The following is a 16,289-nucleotide window of genomic DNA, read 5'->3' as shown; positions in this document are numbered from 1 at the left end:
TCAAAGAGCACCTGGCATTAGATCTGGAACACAACTCTGTGTCCTTCTAGTTAGCAAGAAATGGTACCAATACTCTCAAATTTAAGGAGAATACTGCTTAATAAGATGGAAAGAAGAAAGTTTTTTGGTTTGAAATCCAAACTACTCACAAGTGCCAAAAAATGCTGATGCTAAACTCTTGTTTGAAAGTTTTTCGGATGAAGTGAAAAAGAAAATATCATCACCAGGGAGTATCATGTTAAAATGCACTCGGTTGTTAGCAGTGTAGGAAAGCAGAGCCAAACATAATCATATACGGGTTGTTTTGTGCCTAATGGACAGTGTTCTGAGGGCGACTCACACAGATGAAAGACCCAAAAGTCGCCTTTCTCTCTTTCTCTCTCTGCTGGGGGCTTTGCTTTAAGTCTCTTTCTAGCAAGTTGGATTTAGCAAACAGTCTCTTGAACGTCATATCTGACTGTTTCAATGCGCCGGCATCAATAGGATCAAACAGGATGAAATGGGATTTAAGCTAAATTTAAATGATGGCAGACAAATTCTTTGCACACATGCACAACACTTGCATATTTTCACACATGATCACACACACACAAACAGCAGTAAAAGCCCCAGAGAGTCTGTCTCATCTCCTAACCCTCAGGGTGGATAAGTCCCTCAATTTTCAACAGGCCTGAAAAACGCTCTGTTTACAGATCCCATATCTGAAGGATCTGGTTGAAATCTGGTATGATCTTTCCTTTCGCTGGGAGACAAAACTCAGGCACAGAGAGGCTGCTGTGCAGCCTGCTGCACAAACTGACCCACTTCTCAGCAGCAACTCATCCTCGCACTGTCAACCAGCAGCAACTCACCATGACCACAACAACAGAGCAGCAAACCTCAGCGTCTCACTGGAATAGAGCCCATGAGAGGAACAGAGAGATCAGGAAAACTAACATGAGCATACAGTTGTTCTGAAATAATGAGCCGTTTATAGGACGAACTCAAACAACGTTAGTGTCTGGGTCTCTGCATCTTGTGGATGCATTTTATGGCAGCGACACCATAATAATTTCTCCTCTTGCACATTTCAGTCCGTTAAATATTTAAGGTTTTTAACAGTGCAAATAGATGTGGGGATTTGCAGTGTTAGTTAATTAGTCCCTCAGTCGGTTAACGACTTTGAAGCAGACTAAAATATCTCAACGACTGTCAGATGGAATGACATGAAAAATCCCACTCTGGTTATTTTTTGCATAGAAATGGTCAAAAGTGTCACTGATTCAGTGAAACATTTCAACATCTGTGGAGAAATTTTGTACAAATATTAATGGTTGACTTTTCATTCTAACTCTAATGTCTATTCTTTGGCTGTACTATCTTGAAAAGTATTGATTTAACTACATACAGACATTCAAGGTCCCCTGAGGATGTTTGTCATACTTTGCAAAACAGAGCAGTTTTTTTCTGAAGCAATGCTCTACACACCTTTTCTGTACTTTGTGTTTAGTGCTCATTTGTAGATGTAAGCACTGTGGCAAGCTTGAGATGTAACTATACGCCTGCAAACATCGGAGCGCTAAATTCATTTTGTGAGCTTGTTAGCATGCTGACAGTAGCATTTAGCTCAAAGCACAGCTGTGGCTGACATAGCGTGACTATAGGCTCTCAGTCTTGTTATGAGTGTATGGTGTCTGTTTGTGTGTGTGTGTGTGTGTGTTTGTGTGTGTGTGTTTGTGCACATCTGCCCGGCTCTTAGTGTGATGGATGCAACCTGTCTCTACAACCCCCTCTGAGAGTCATCCTACGGGTCAGTGGCAGAGTCACAGCATGAATCAGTGAGCTGACATCGTCGAGGCAGACAAGGTCCTCACTGCTTGACTCAAGGACAGGCAGGGATCCTTAAAACTCACAGAGACACACACACTCCATCAAACACATGGACCCAGAGGAGTCTGGGCATCATCCGGTGAGCAGGCGAATAAATACACACCTTTACTCTCGCCTCAATGCCAAATACAGAGGAGTTTTTTTTCTGCTATCGTTGCAGCAGGTTGTTTTATTAGCAACCTGTGTCCTTCTGTAGATCTGACTCCCTCCATATTCTTGTTCAAAATTAAAGCACACGCAGTCAGTGTTACATCTTTTTCCCGCACCTGGACAGCGGACGCACACAGCATCACACTTATCCACGTTACAAGCTGTAAATTATCATCTGCCAGATGTTGAGGCAACAGCCGGGGCAAATCCCACAACCATCCAGACAGTGAGGAAGGCAGAGTCTGCCACCGGCCAGCTGTCCAGGCAGAAAAGGGAAGAGGGAAAAAAAAGGAGGGAAATCAGCCCAAAAACTAAAAATAACTCAGCTTTTTGAAAGCTGACCTAATGAACAGGTGTTGTGCAACAACATCCCTGCCCAATCATACACACATCAGCAGTCTGCGCAGGCAAAACACTGATGACCACGGCCAGATGTTTCAGACACCGGCTGCTTCACCTACTTTATGCAGTCAGGTTGCTCTGATTAAGAACATCACTCCTAAATAACTGTAGGGAAATAAGGCTGTGGTTATTGTCTGCTGTGTACTTGTAAGGCGGTATGCCTGACCGTAAATGGGTCATGCATGTTGACTGGTAGCCTTTATATTTGGCCAGCAGAGCGTGGATCTCCTCAATATCCCTTCTTTAGTGTCTCTTCTTCCTCAGCTCTCTCTGGCCTTCATTCTCTCTCTCTCACACACACACACACACACACACACACACAGACACACTCAATAAAAACCTCAAAAAAAAAAAAATCACAGTTTAGCTTTCGTGCTGCAGAAGCAGTCAGGCAGTCAGCAGGTTATGAAAGCGTCTACGTTTTATTGTTGCAAACTTGACAAGTTTTTCCATTTGCAGGAAAGCTGACAGTTTGTACTTTCCATTGCTAAGTAGTTATAAGTCCAATATTAAATCTGTGCTTAGTCACTCCATTTTAAGCAGCACAGTCAAGTGCAGGATACAGCTTAGCAGCTCAGTGCTACAGTGGCAATGAGTAGGGCCAGAGGAGAGGAATGTGAAGGGTCAAGGGCAAAGACAGACAAAATGAAACAAATCAGAGATGTAAAAAAAACAATAAATATAGACTTGTGCAAATCGCGTTAACATGAAAAGCTAGACAAGGCTTTTTGGATCATATTTGATTAAAGCTAAAGTCCCGTATTGTAATCTAGAAAGAGAAAAACAACCAACACTCAAACTAAAACTCTTGACAGCAAAGGAAAACTACCATCACTGTATAATTAGGAGGAAAAAGAAGGTGGAAGAAGCCTTGGGAAGAGGCTCACAGAGCAGGATCCCCACAGTGATGACAACGCCTGCAGGAGGAAAGAGCAGCTCAAACACAAATTAAAAGCTGCAATGGAAAGATGAAGAAAACGCTGAACAGAACACAAACACTGGGTCAACATTCACAAAATTTTCCTCGTTTGTCGTCACCGCGGCTTTCATCACAGCCGCACCCAGTGACAGGCGACAACAGCGTGAGCGTAAACCGCCGCCTCTCGCTGCTCGCTGGGAAAACAGAGCATTTTTCAAGCCGACACCAGTTCAGTGAGCTGCAGTGTGCGACGTGAAGGACACTGCAGCTGTTTAAGTTTGCAAAGAGAGGTGATGCTCATAACTGCACTTGGTGCTATGAAATCCTACTGAAGCTGCATCCTCTTCTCCTCTCAGAACTCTGAGTCACTGAGGCAGCGAGTGTGGACTGATTGAGACTGACATGCTGCCTGGTTTGACCTTCAGCTGATTAGATCCAAAAACACAGACCTTTGACTTGGCTGCTGCGGTGATGTTTCACTGGACAGCAGATTGCTATGTGCTGTTTAAGCTCACTTCTGACTTTGAGAACACTTTCAAACATCTTGTAGATACCAGTCTGAGAATGGATCTGGATTCAGGTGTATCTTTAATAGTTAGAAATGAAGGCACAAATTACAAAACTACTTTATTCTCCAAAAAATAAGATAATAGAACTAAATACACGACCAAGTAACTTTGACCTTACACCACTGAGGGATGGTTTGATGTAGAATGCAGACCAAATCTACAACAGGCCTTGTTGAAAGTGAAATTTTTCTTTAGTTTTCTCTACCACCTAAAACAAGTTTCTGATTTCTTCTAGCCTGATATATTTCTATAAATGTGGCTATTGTTGCTCACTGGGTTCTGCTCATGTTGCTCGCGCCACTTCCTCAGACTTTCACTGTGGTTTACTGTCTTCAAAGGAAACTCAAAAAGCTAAACACAATAGTGGATTACTCTGTGGATGACTGACTTCTTTCACTCCTTCTTCAAAAGCAAGAGAAAAGATCAAGAATTATCTATTATCTCCCCAAACAGCACTGGACAGCATATAAATGAAATGATAGTTTACAGTCAAACTATGACAACAGGGGAACTCATCAGTCAACATGATGCCAGTCAATCACATTCAGGCCCAGGATGTTCGCTTGTTCCCTCTTATGCAGCGTGAGCATGAGCAACAGGATGCTGGCTGCAGTTCGCTCAATAGTCTGGAGTGTCATTAAGGGTGTTTTCAAAGTTAGTTTTCAAAGTTTGTCTTGTATAACCAGACCGTTCTCTCATTCTGACACAGCGCTATGCAGAGTATTCTGACTGCATTTCATCATCATTCTGCTACAGGTGGAAAAAGCTTTGACTGATTTGCATTACATTCGACCAAACACAATCATCTAGGGTGGTGTAGTAACAATATCTCCTCCAAGCAGCGACAGAGGAATTGTTTCAGTAGAACATTTGCATATAGGGTTGGTGAGCATTGGCAATGAAAGGGCTAATTCAACAAAAAATAAAAAAAACCTAGCAGGGCTGCCTTTCTGCATGATGCAAACTTTCAGCACAGCTTGAAATGCTCAGTGTGGTATGTTGCTGCTCGGAGGTTGTTGTTGTTGTTGTTTCCCCGTTGTGAAGTAGATTTTAAAAGTGGTTGCACATAAATCAGGGGAGGGGAGCAGACAGCCGCATGAAATGAGCGCCAGTGGTCGGCTTATACCCACAGTGTACATCAGGTGAGTCAGGCTAGTTAAGAGTAGGAGGCTGCAACACGAGTACTAATAGTTGAATACTTATGCTAGCTGTTGACAAAAGAATAAAAAAATGAGGACGATGAGGGACAATTAGCTCTGAGTGTCTCTTTTTTGCACTGAGTGTATGTGTGATGAATGATGTGATCAGTGACAGCTGCATCTGTCACGCACTGTTCTACCAGGAAAATGATCAAAGATCTGAGCTTCAAATCATAATTTTTCACTTTATTCTGATTGTCTCGTTTAAAAAATTAACAAAAATAAAGTGTTTGCACTTGGCAGATTCTGAAAAAAAAAACCAAAACTAATTCTCTTTGGTGCAACTTTAAAGGTATTAGTTGTGTTCAGGGACTTTTTGGCTGACTTTATGGCATGATCACTTTGTTACGCTGCACAGAAGATATTTTTGAGTTCTCTCCACTTCTGCCTGTGGTTGTGCTGTTTCCATAGATGTGGATGACTTTATGCTGCAGCGGAAAATTAGTTCAGAGGGTCACAGAGTTTTCTGAGATGAGCTGCAAGTCAGATACAGCAAAAATTGCAGTTTATCATATTTAGAAAAAACGTGTTTATTACCAAGCAGCCTTAATCATTTCATGCGCACGCACGCACGCACGCACGCACGCACACACACACACTTTCACAGTTTCTCTCTGCTTGCATGTTTACTGAGTAGATGGGCTGCTGTGCTGAGGATGCAAGGTAACATATCTACTGTGTCAGTCCCAATCCTTTCATATACTCCTGACAACACGACTCTGCCGCACAGTTACACACACACCTACACACACACACACACACACACACACACACCTAACCAAACAGTCATCATCCTTTGGGGAAGTATCACCCGTCTGCTGATGACTGTCTCCTCGTACAGCGGATGATATTTCACGAAGTGAAAGACACTTTCTGACTCACACAGCCTCCTACTGTACTGTTTCCCCTCTAACCGGGTGATCCCCAAAATACTTCACAGATCTCTGTGATTTCTCGTGGCTGATGGGTGTCTGCATCTTTCCTGAGAAGCACAGCACGGTGAGACGGCACAAACACTGAGAGCTAGTTAGCAAAAAGTGCCGTGAACTAAGGAAGCCAAACTCTGGCCTCAGTTGTTTAACTGCATCAAAGTCGCCAAAATCACAGAGAAACTGAACATCAGCAGAGGATGCACAGTGCATCAAGAACAATGCCTGACAGCCACAGAGGAACAACAACACAACAAACAAAGCTAAAACAAGCTAAGATAAAACCCCAGAAGACCAAAAAATAAAAAATAAAAATATATGTGCTGCTTGTTTATTAAGAAGAGAATCTCTTCTAGTCCTCAAATGACTTCTTCAACAAACATCCCACCCCAAAAACTATTCACTTTCATCATGCTAAAAATAATTTTAATGTTGGAACAACTGTTTGTTGAATAAGATACACACTCACACACACGCCCCCACACTATAAATGTCCCTGAATTCAGACAGGAGCTGTCTGGATTGGTGTGTGGGAAGAAGGTAGACAACACTAAGTGGATTAGAAGGGAGATGAGTCCAAAAGGTCGTTTCATCTCTCTCTCTCTCTCTCTCTCTCTCTCTCTCTCTCTCTCTGTGTGTGTGTGTGTGTGTGTGTGTGTCATGCGTTCACTTTGAACCTCACCAACACTGAGACCTCGGTGAGGGGCGCTGAGCGCAGCAGGGAGTCGGACTGGCAAATCCTGTGACACTGATAGCTTTAGTCTGTATCAGTTTCACTCAGTGCAGCAGAAGGTACTCAGAGTGATTAGTCACATGCAGCTAATCCATAAAATATCCTGACATGTTGGCAGCTAATCAATGAATAGCCACATAACTGTACATGGTAAATCTCAGCTCTTGTACACTTGAATATTAAGAAAATTGAGTAAAATGCAGGAAGCTCTGCCGTGGAGGTGTTATTGGTTTGTCTGTTGTGAAGAACATGTCAAACCTGAAGGTCAGGCTGTGTGCTCAAATGCTAAAATGACTTTTATGTTGGTGCAGACCTGGGTGTAGGTGCACATGCAGGTATTATTTCAAGAACGTCGGAATGAGTGATGACAGATTTCTTTCTTTTTAAATTAAAAAAAATAAAAAAAATGATGCTCTCCTGTGGCTGCAAGGTGGCTCAGCGGTTAGCACCATCGCCTCACAGCAAGAAGGTCGCTGGTTTGCGTCCCGGTGAGGACACCCTGGATCTTTCTGTGTGGAGTCTCCATGTTCTCCCCGTGCAGCGTGGGTTCTCTCCAGGTTCTTCCTCCCACATTCTAAAAACATGTTGAGGTTAATTGGTGATTCTAAATTGTCCGTAGGTGTGAATGTGAGTGTGCTTGGTTGTCTGTCTCTAAGTGTAGCCCTGTGATAGACTGGTGACCTGTCCAGGGTGTCCCCTGCCTTCACCCTGAGTCAGCTGGGATAGACTCCAGCCCCCCACGACCCTAGTGAGGATTAAGCGGTGTATAGATGATGGATAGGTGGATGGATGCTCTCCTGGACAGTGAGCGTATAGAACCATTTATCCTACATCTTCATATTTTTAAACATTTTCAGCTCACCCATCTCTGATCTGCCTTTTTCGCAAGAATGAAATGAAAAATATACCCCTATTAGAAAAGACTGTCTTAGTCCTATCTGGAGAATCAGTTAGGAACTCCAGAATACTTTTTTGTTTTTGTGGTACAATGTGTCATACCCTCTAAATCAGCTGTGAAAGTTCAATGAAAATAACTTAAAGCATTTCATATTAAAAAGTATTTTGTGTGTTTCGTTTTGTACTATTGTGATATGCAGCTACACACGGTTCAGACACTATCACTGGCTGACTTGTGCGCAGCCAGACCCGATTTAAAAGTAATCAAGAGAATCTTAAATTGAACTCTGTAACAAATGTGGAGCCAGTGTAATTTGGTTAGGACTGGAGTTATGTGCTCCCTGTGAGATTTGAACCAACTGCAAACGGGTAAATGCTGCATCATTAAGGCAAATGAATAACGAGTTGCAGCAGTCGAGGAAAGAGAAAAAAGGGTTGGGATGAATTGTTAAACAATGTTTTTGGGAAGCATTTCTGATTTGTAGATGGCAGGTTTGTCCTAATGTGCTGATTGACTCAATTTGATGTGTTTTAGGATGAAGGTAATTAGAAGCCGTCTTTAACTGCAGCAAGGCAGTAATGCATGAGTCCAGACTGGGGCTAAATGAGGCACACAACTGGGAGTCATCGGCGTAACAGTGGTTTGACACAGGGGTGAAGTGACGACGAGTACGGCCAAGAGGCAACAGCTACAAACTGAACAAAATGGGGCCAAGGACTAAACCCTGTGGGACCCCATTAACGTGAACACAATCGAAGAACACAAGTTTTTAGCCGTAACTATCAATGCTCCATTTGACAAGTTGCTCCGTCGGACTAACCCAGTTACTGAGTCTGTTGAGGAGAATGTTGTGATCAACCGCGTCGAAAGCTGCACTCACGTCCTACAGAACAGTGACAACACCAGAGTTGGCGTTCATCAAGACGTCATCCGCGAGGCAGTTTCTGTGCTGGGATGAAGAGATGCTTCATCAAGATAAACAGCTGCTGTCAGGTGCCATCAAACCACGGCACAAGAGCAGAGAGCAACAAAACGAACGTCAAATAAATGGGAACAATGCGGAACAAATTATGGAAATATGGCCTTCATGATGATGTACAGTATTTACTCCGAGGCGTGTTGCAGCCTCTGTCTTTGTGTCACACAGATTTGATGCTATTTTTCTTTTTTTGTCTGTCCAGTGGAACAGAAGCGTCAGCGGATGTTCAACGTGCTTCATGCTACCATGTCATGATGTGCTGTTGGCTACGTCTGTTTTTATTCTACTTAAACATTTTGCTTGTATTGTTACATTTTCTTCTGCCAGGAGTTAGAATTCTTGTAATAGTTCGACTTTACAAAAAATAAATAAAATCCAGCCTTTCCACTCAAGGTTATATGCAGTTTGAATATGTCCATAAAAAAAACAAACAGATTGAAACCCACTGACCGCTTCGTACAATGTTTACACTGATTTTTTCCAGTTTTTTGTTGCTGTTGCAGTAAATTGTTTGGAATATTCGTCTAATTCATTAATAAGCATGACTAGAATATGAACACGAACACTGCATACGTAGACTGTTCTTAGTGATATCCTGTAGATGGAAACAGAATCAAAATGTGAGAGGGCCAAGCTGTGTGGTCGAACACTGTTCTCTGCTTGTTGACCTGCTAACATTATACTTATTTGACTGACATATTCATCCACATGGTGACTTTTCTGCATCTGCATCACATCAGTACCCCTAAATATGAGGACGCAACCGTCTAAAAAACATCTAAATCCCTTCTTCACACATTTAACTGTGATATTTCCTCCCTCTTCATTGACAGTTTAGATGACCTGCATGTCTGACCATTAGCTAAATATTCAGGCCTGGTCTTGATGACACCTCACATGTTACGTAAAGTCACAGGAACAACATCTGCCATTCTGTAGATTTTATTTTTTTTTTTTAACTTCACAGATTACTTTCTGTATTTCTGAAATTTGAAAATAAATGAAAATATGACAAAAATTAGAATTTACACATTTAATGTAAAATAACATTAAAAACATGTAACTGTGAATGACCATAAGATCCATCTATTTCATTATGTCGCTATATGTATTATTATTACTATTACAGGTAACTTTATTGTTTTTACATGACAACAATAAAAAGCATGAATGTCAAATTAAGGCTACAAAATGTATTTTCATACCATGGACAATTACTGCATTATGAGATGGTTTAGTTTCCATTATTTTACAGATTTATTTAAAAAAGTTTGAAACTATTTTGTAAAACAACAACAAAACAAACAAACAAAAAGTTTTTTTCCTTTCCTTTTTTTTTTTTTTTTTTTTTCTCAAAAACAAAAAAGTATGACTTTTTTTTTTTTTTTTTTTTTTTAATTTAAATTAAAAAAAAGTATTATGACAATATTGGATAATGAAGTCCTCAAATGTAAAGCAGAAATGTGTCTTGGAAAGAACAACTTTCTTAACTTGATTTTATCATGAGACACAAGACTTAACTTAAGCTCACTGGTTTGAAATGTCTGTGGAGCTCTGACTTGTTTTCTCCCATCAAACCAAACTAACCTACAGATGGAGGACAAATTAAAGGAAAAACCTACAAAAAGTGTCCTAGTAAGCACCAACTCTCCTGTACTCTGACTCTTCAAGTCTCCGGATCTCTACTGGAGGAATGAAGACTAATTTTGTAAAAGATTTTCTCTCGTTTGGTGGTTTGATGATGATGAAGGTTGTTGACTCAAAATCTCCCACAGAACTGTACTGCGATCAGGTGACCATGAAGCACGGCGTATGATTCCCATCATTCTTATACTCAAACCATCCGGTGACCCTTTGACCCTGGAAACGTTCCATCACAGGATAAAGATGATCAATCAGAATGGCTTTGTATTGATTAGCAGTGACAATAAAATACCTCCCCACAGTCTAACAGAGCCACCAGATCCCCCAAAAAGTTTTTCCTTTAATTCGTCCCCCATCTCTTGCATCTCAAGTCGCACATCAAAAGACATATTCTGCATTAAATGTGTCACCGAGAACATGCATTTTTATATATATTGTGAAAGATACAATATTTTTTGCCTCGCTTCTTTGATGTCTTATGCTACTTTGTTCCTCACTTGATTTTGCTCCCACTCAATACTTGGCTTTGTTATTTTTCCTCTTTGTTATAATGAGCAACTGTGCAGTGGAGTCCAGATCATCAAATCCGTGACAAACATCAATGAAGTGTGTGTGTGTGTGTGTGAGTGTGTGTGGGCATGTTTCAATCCTCTGAAGTAATTGTATCTGTGCATCGAATTTATTTTTTTTTCTCCCTGCTGTAATTATTTACTCTGTGCTCACGGCAAACAAGACCTGAAAGACAAACTGTGTAAATGCTTCGGTAAACCATCCACCTGTCGAAACAAGCAGCCGTCCATTGTGCTGCAGCTGGTCGGGTGGATTACACTAATAACTGGCAATCGTAAAAAAATTAAAATTGGTTGAAAGTATTCATAGCCACAGAATGAAGTGCTAAATAGTTTTCAGTGTCTCGGCTTTCACAGCAGACTTTATGTGAAATCCCCCCCGTGCACCAAAAATAGATTAAACCTGAATGCTACATGTAAACCTATAACACACACACACACACACACACACACACACACACTGTTTCCATCTCATTTTCTCCCTCTGTTTTTGTTTCCTCCTTCTCTCTCCGGTTGTAATCTGACAGCTGAAGACAGTCGTGTTTGACAGTCGTGATAAATATACGCGGAGGGACGGTGGGATTAAAGGGAAAAACAAAAACAAAAACAAAACAGTGCAGCAGCCACTGAATCACTTCAAATGCTGTTTGTTCTCTTCAAAAGTAGAACAAACATCTACGAATTCATCTACAAACCTGTTGTGTCCCATCTGTTGCCTTCCTGTGACAATCTTTTATATTTTCACCCTCATGGAACAAAAGCACAATGACATAAACTCACAAATAAATCATTGTGTGTATGAAACACCAGTATACTGTCATTTGTATTCATACAAAACGCACGTGCTGAGCGCAAAGCGACATAAACATGTAGATACATGCATACATGTGTGTCATACAAGGGAAGTAATACTCCAGCAGCGGGGGCTTCAATAATACAATAATTTTTCTATTTACTTACATCTTCTGGGTTTGATTTTACAGGAGATCACGTGTATGTTTTGGCTTTTTAAAAACAATAAAACTGTATTTAGATATACATAACAAATGAAACACATTCTTTCTGCACATTTTTGTTGTGAAAACATCTGCATTTATAGAAGATATCTCTCATTTACCAAAGAATTTTATGTAAAATGATAGAACCAATACTTCTTTTCGATAATTGTCACTAATTGCATCGAATCTTATAAATACTTTTACATTATTCAACTTAAATTCAACACTTTCATCTGCTAAATAAAAAGGAAATATTTGGGAAATTACAATAAATTTGCAAATGTAGTTTGACTGGATTTTTATGTAAAAAGACATGTTGGATTTTCTTTAAAAAAGTAGAAATTTTATAATTTCATGATGTAATTTTATTATGTGTTTTGAATCTTCTTTTACATAAGACGTTACTTTTTTGTAATTTTATTATCTTGGCATGTTTAACAATAAAATAAAAAAATGTAAAAAATGGGAACATTCAAGCGAATTAGATATGTTTTTGCAGTGTATAACAATAGTTTGTTTTATTTGATTTAAAAAACTTACATTTGCAAAATGAACTCAGATCCGACAGAAATATCAGAGTGCTGAGTTTCTACAGGTGATTTACTTTAAGTTTAAGCTCAGTTCTTCTGCAGAAGAACAAAACAAACAAGACACAAGAATGTTTGATGATTAAAAACTAGCATCCACTAACATAACCCATCAGATTACTACAGTCATTATTCCACCTGATGTCCACTGGGATCAAGTCCCACGTACTTAAAAATATTGAAATTAGGTTTCATATAAACATATATACATTTTAATGCTTTAGTAAAGATAGTTATGTTTTTTTACTGTAAATAAAAAAAAACCAAAAACCAAAACCCGTATTTTCTGCGTCGCTAAAGTATAATGTTGCTCTGCTGTGCCATAAATCATTATTGTTGTAAAGAATATATAAGAAACAAATGACTGAACCACACTTAGTGAGCACACTGTATGCTATCCTACTACCATAATTCACTGTATAAATTGTCCCCAACAAAAGCTCCATGGAACTGGTGTTTAAGGATTTCTTTATTGGAACATATTGGTTTGTTGCTCTGAGGCACAAAATTTATAATTTAAACACCCCCTCCAGTAAAAAATCCATTTTTAACCTTGTTAACACGTCCATATGTTTTCAGTTATTTAACTGCTGAAAGACATAATGAGTGAAATCAACAGTCTACACCATGGCTGAGCACATCTGCTTTGAAACTGCAGTATGTTGACGACAATCTCAAAAACACTGTTTCAGGCTTCGGGGGTTTCGTACACAGCAGAAGGAAATAATGCCATCAGTGAGTAGGGTGGAGCTTTCTGTGTCAATATTCTTGTTCAGAATCAAATTTAAGCTCAAACATGCACGGCTCAATTCCTCCAGTGTTAAAAATTGCCCTTATGAAGCGTGGTGCACTTTGACAGTGTTTGAGCAGAGTTAGTTGGTGTGCTCGAGCCGCAGTACAAAAGGATTATTGTTATATGAACAACTTCTAAATATGTAACTTCAATACAAAAAGAAGAGTTTTTAAGGGTTAAATCGGTGACTAGTGAGGGGCTTTAAGTTCACATTTGGGGGGGAGGGTTAGTTCCAAAGTGGGCCAAAGCATATTTTCTACTTTTTGAGACAAAAAACTGATTGAAGGTTTGTCTTGCTAAACAGCACTGAAGTGTTTACGTGGGTCATCAGAAGGAACTACACATACTTTTGAGGACCATGGGGTAGAAGTAGATGCTTGGTGGTGGTTAATTAAGTTTTTATTTTGTCTTACCGTGCCAACCAGTTGAGTTTTCACGGGGCTGTCCGCCATCTTGAATCGCAAACACATATAACTACCTGCACCTGTGATATAATGCTCACCAGTTCCTGTGGCTTGGCCCAGTTTGCCACGAAATTTTCACGCCTAAACCATTATGGACCAAACTTCATTGTGACATTACTACTGTGCTGTTGGTTGGACCACTTTGCCACAAACTAATAGACCACAAACACTTATCAACAAAACATAAAACCTTAACTTTGAATATTTCTGTGGTTTGACCCACTTTGGGACTGAACCCCTCATTACATTTAATATTTAACATGTATTTCAATGAATACTGGGACATTAAAGTGTTGTCATTCCTCAGACGCGTTGTAGTGTAAAACCAAAGAGTATTTCAGTCACTGCTCACCTTTAGTGAAAATGGATGTTTTTGTTTGACTCAAAGGCATGGCACGTTTAATTAGCTGCAGCCATTCTGATGATTCTCACACCCTGCAGTGTTTTGACCTGCTTTTCTCTGGCTCAAACCTGAGCACATGGTTTCACACACCGAGAGCGCAGACACATGAAAAAACACACACAGCATGCAAACACACACACACCGGCTGACACGCACAGTCTGGTGTGGTACACAGCAGAGGGCAGCCTGGGAGTCGGTCTTATTAAATTGGTAACTCTGCCCGTTAACAGATGGTCGACTCTCAGGTGTTCAGTCTCTTTGTTGTCAGACGACGCTCTCAGATCCGGTCATAGTAAACTCACAAACACTATTTCCGCTATGTGATATCACACTTTCCCCTCCAACTCCTAATGACGCCATGGGACGTGGAAGGTCAGAGGTCACAACGTTATCATAAATCTCGAGGGCGATGGCCATTTCAGCTTAGTCGGCAGACATTAGCAGCATGCCAGGGCTAAAAGGGGCGCAGATTGGTTTACATCCCAACAAAAGTCTCCCACGCGTGAACGCTAAATTTAGGTCTGTTTCAACTCCAAACACATATTCACTTATGTCACATGCAGCTAACTCATATATCTTCTTAAAGAATATTTAAAGACACTTTAAAGAACCAAAGAAACTTGTCCATCGCAGGACAATGGATATTTTATGAGGCTCTGAAGTAAGAATGTTTTTCAAGCTGAGAGATTTTCCCTCCCTTCACATTTTCACCTTATTCATCTGCATGCAGCAGTTATGGCGATGTCACTCATTGTGGTCCTGTTATCCAGAAAGGGACTTTTGCCTCATTAGTGAGCAGGTTGGAGCTTAAACACAGCCCACTTCTTCATGCTGAAAGATGTACGATATCACCTTTTTCTTCTCGGATCAGATTCGAGCAGCGCTGTCGCTGTGATGTGCTGAAGCGGTACGTGTGCCGGTCTCTGTGACACGGTGCCGTATGCGAACCCATAATGTTTTTTTTACCGAAACGATGAAGAGCTCGCGCTGCAGATCAGAGGTTTGGACACACGCCAGCTGGTAGGCAGATAGAAGACTTACAAGTCATTAAATCTGGTACGTGCACCGTCGAAGCTGCACAGGGGCTGAACAAAATGTGCCTGTGCGCACGCGAATAAGCCTGTGTTTACATGGCTTTTTATAAGTGTGTTGAGGAAAAGCATTTAGTGTGGCAATTGTTTATCCTGGGGTGTAATTAACCAGCAAGTGCAGTGATTATTACACTATTAGCAAAAGTGCAAGCTGGAGAGAAAGACTCAAGAATAGCAGGGAGATAAAATCATTTAATCAAACTTGACCTGTCCCTGGGAAAAAAAAAACACATCACACTAGCAGACACCAATCATTTTGAGTGACACACATTATGACAAGTGACTGAACAGCCTTGAATTAGTCTTGCCCTTTGGGGATCTGTGGCCTTATTACTGGTGTGGATTGAAATGACTCATTAATTATCTCACATGCTTCTAAAAAGCTTGGTCACCACCGTCGGTCTTATTTGACGGTATTTCCTCGCGGTTCTCAAAAGACATAGAGGGTGTTTATCCGTCTTGTTTTTCCGTGTCAGCGCAGGATTTGTGGGTCACTTTGATAAACGAGATCTCATTTTGTTCCTCATGCAAACAGGAGACTCCGTCACCACTTGCTGTGATTACGGGGGGCTCTGCGCGGGATGTGGAGGGAGTTCATTTCTGGTGTCATTTCCTTTCCAAAGGCTAATGAGTTTCCAGATAACAAAATGGTGGGGCGATCCCAGGGGCTGGTCATTGAGAAGGGAAATCACGTCTTCTTCAAACCGCAGATTGTGATGATAGCCGGGCGCCTTGTGTGAAGGAAAACATTTCCCCGGAGACATCCCACCTGAAAAGCAGCAGCCCCCGTTTTCACCCCGTACAGCTCAGTGTTTATGAGTGCGCATGTTTTTGGAGCGAGTACGGGCTGTGTGTTGTTATGTCCCTTTGGTGGCAGAAGAAAAAGAAATTAATTCAATTCTCCAGCTCGTTAGGTAGGTGAAAGGCAGACGGGGAATTTAAAACCAAGCTAGCCAACGCCTGCTTGATATGCCACCGCAAATAAGATGGGTGCAGGAAGAAGTGATGAAAACCAATTGAAGGGAGAAGATTGAAATAGATAAGCGTACAGCTGCATAATATGACCGCGATGTGAGCGAAGGATAGATTTGGG

This window comes from Stegastes partitus, unplaced genomic scaffold (genome assembly GCF_000690725.1).
Source record: "Stegastes partitus isolate 25-593 unplaced genomic scaffold, Stegastes_partitus-1.0.2 Scaffold965, whole genome shotgun sequence".
NCBI classification, from domain to species: domain Eukaryota; kingdom Metazoa; phylum Chordata; class Actinopteri; family Pomacentridae; genus Stegastes; species Stegastes partitus.
This window is presented reverse-complemented; position numbering follows the sequence as displayed.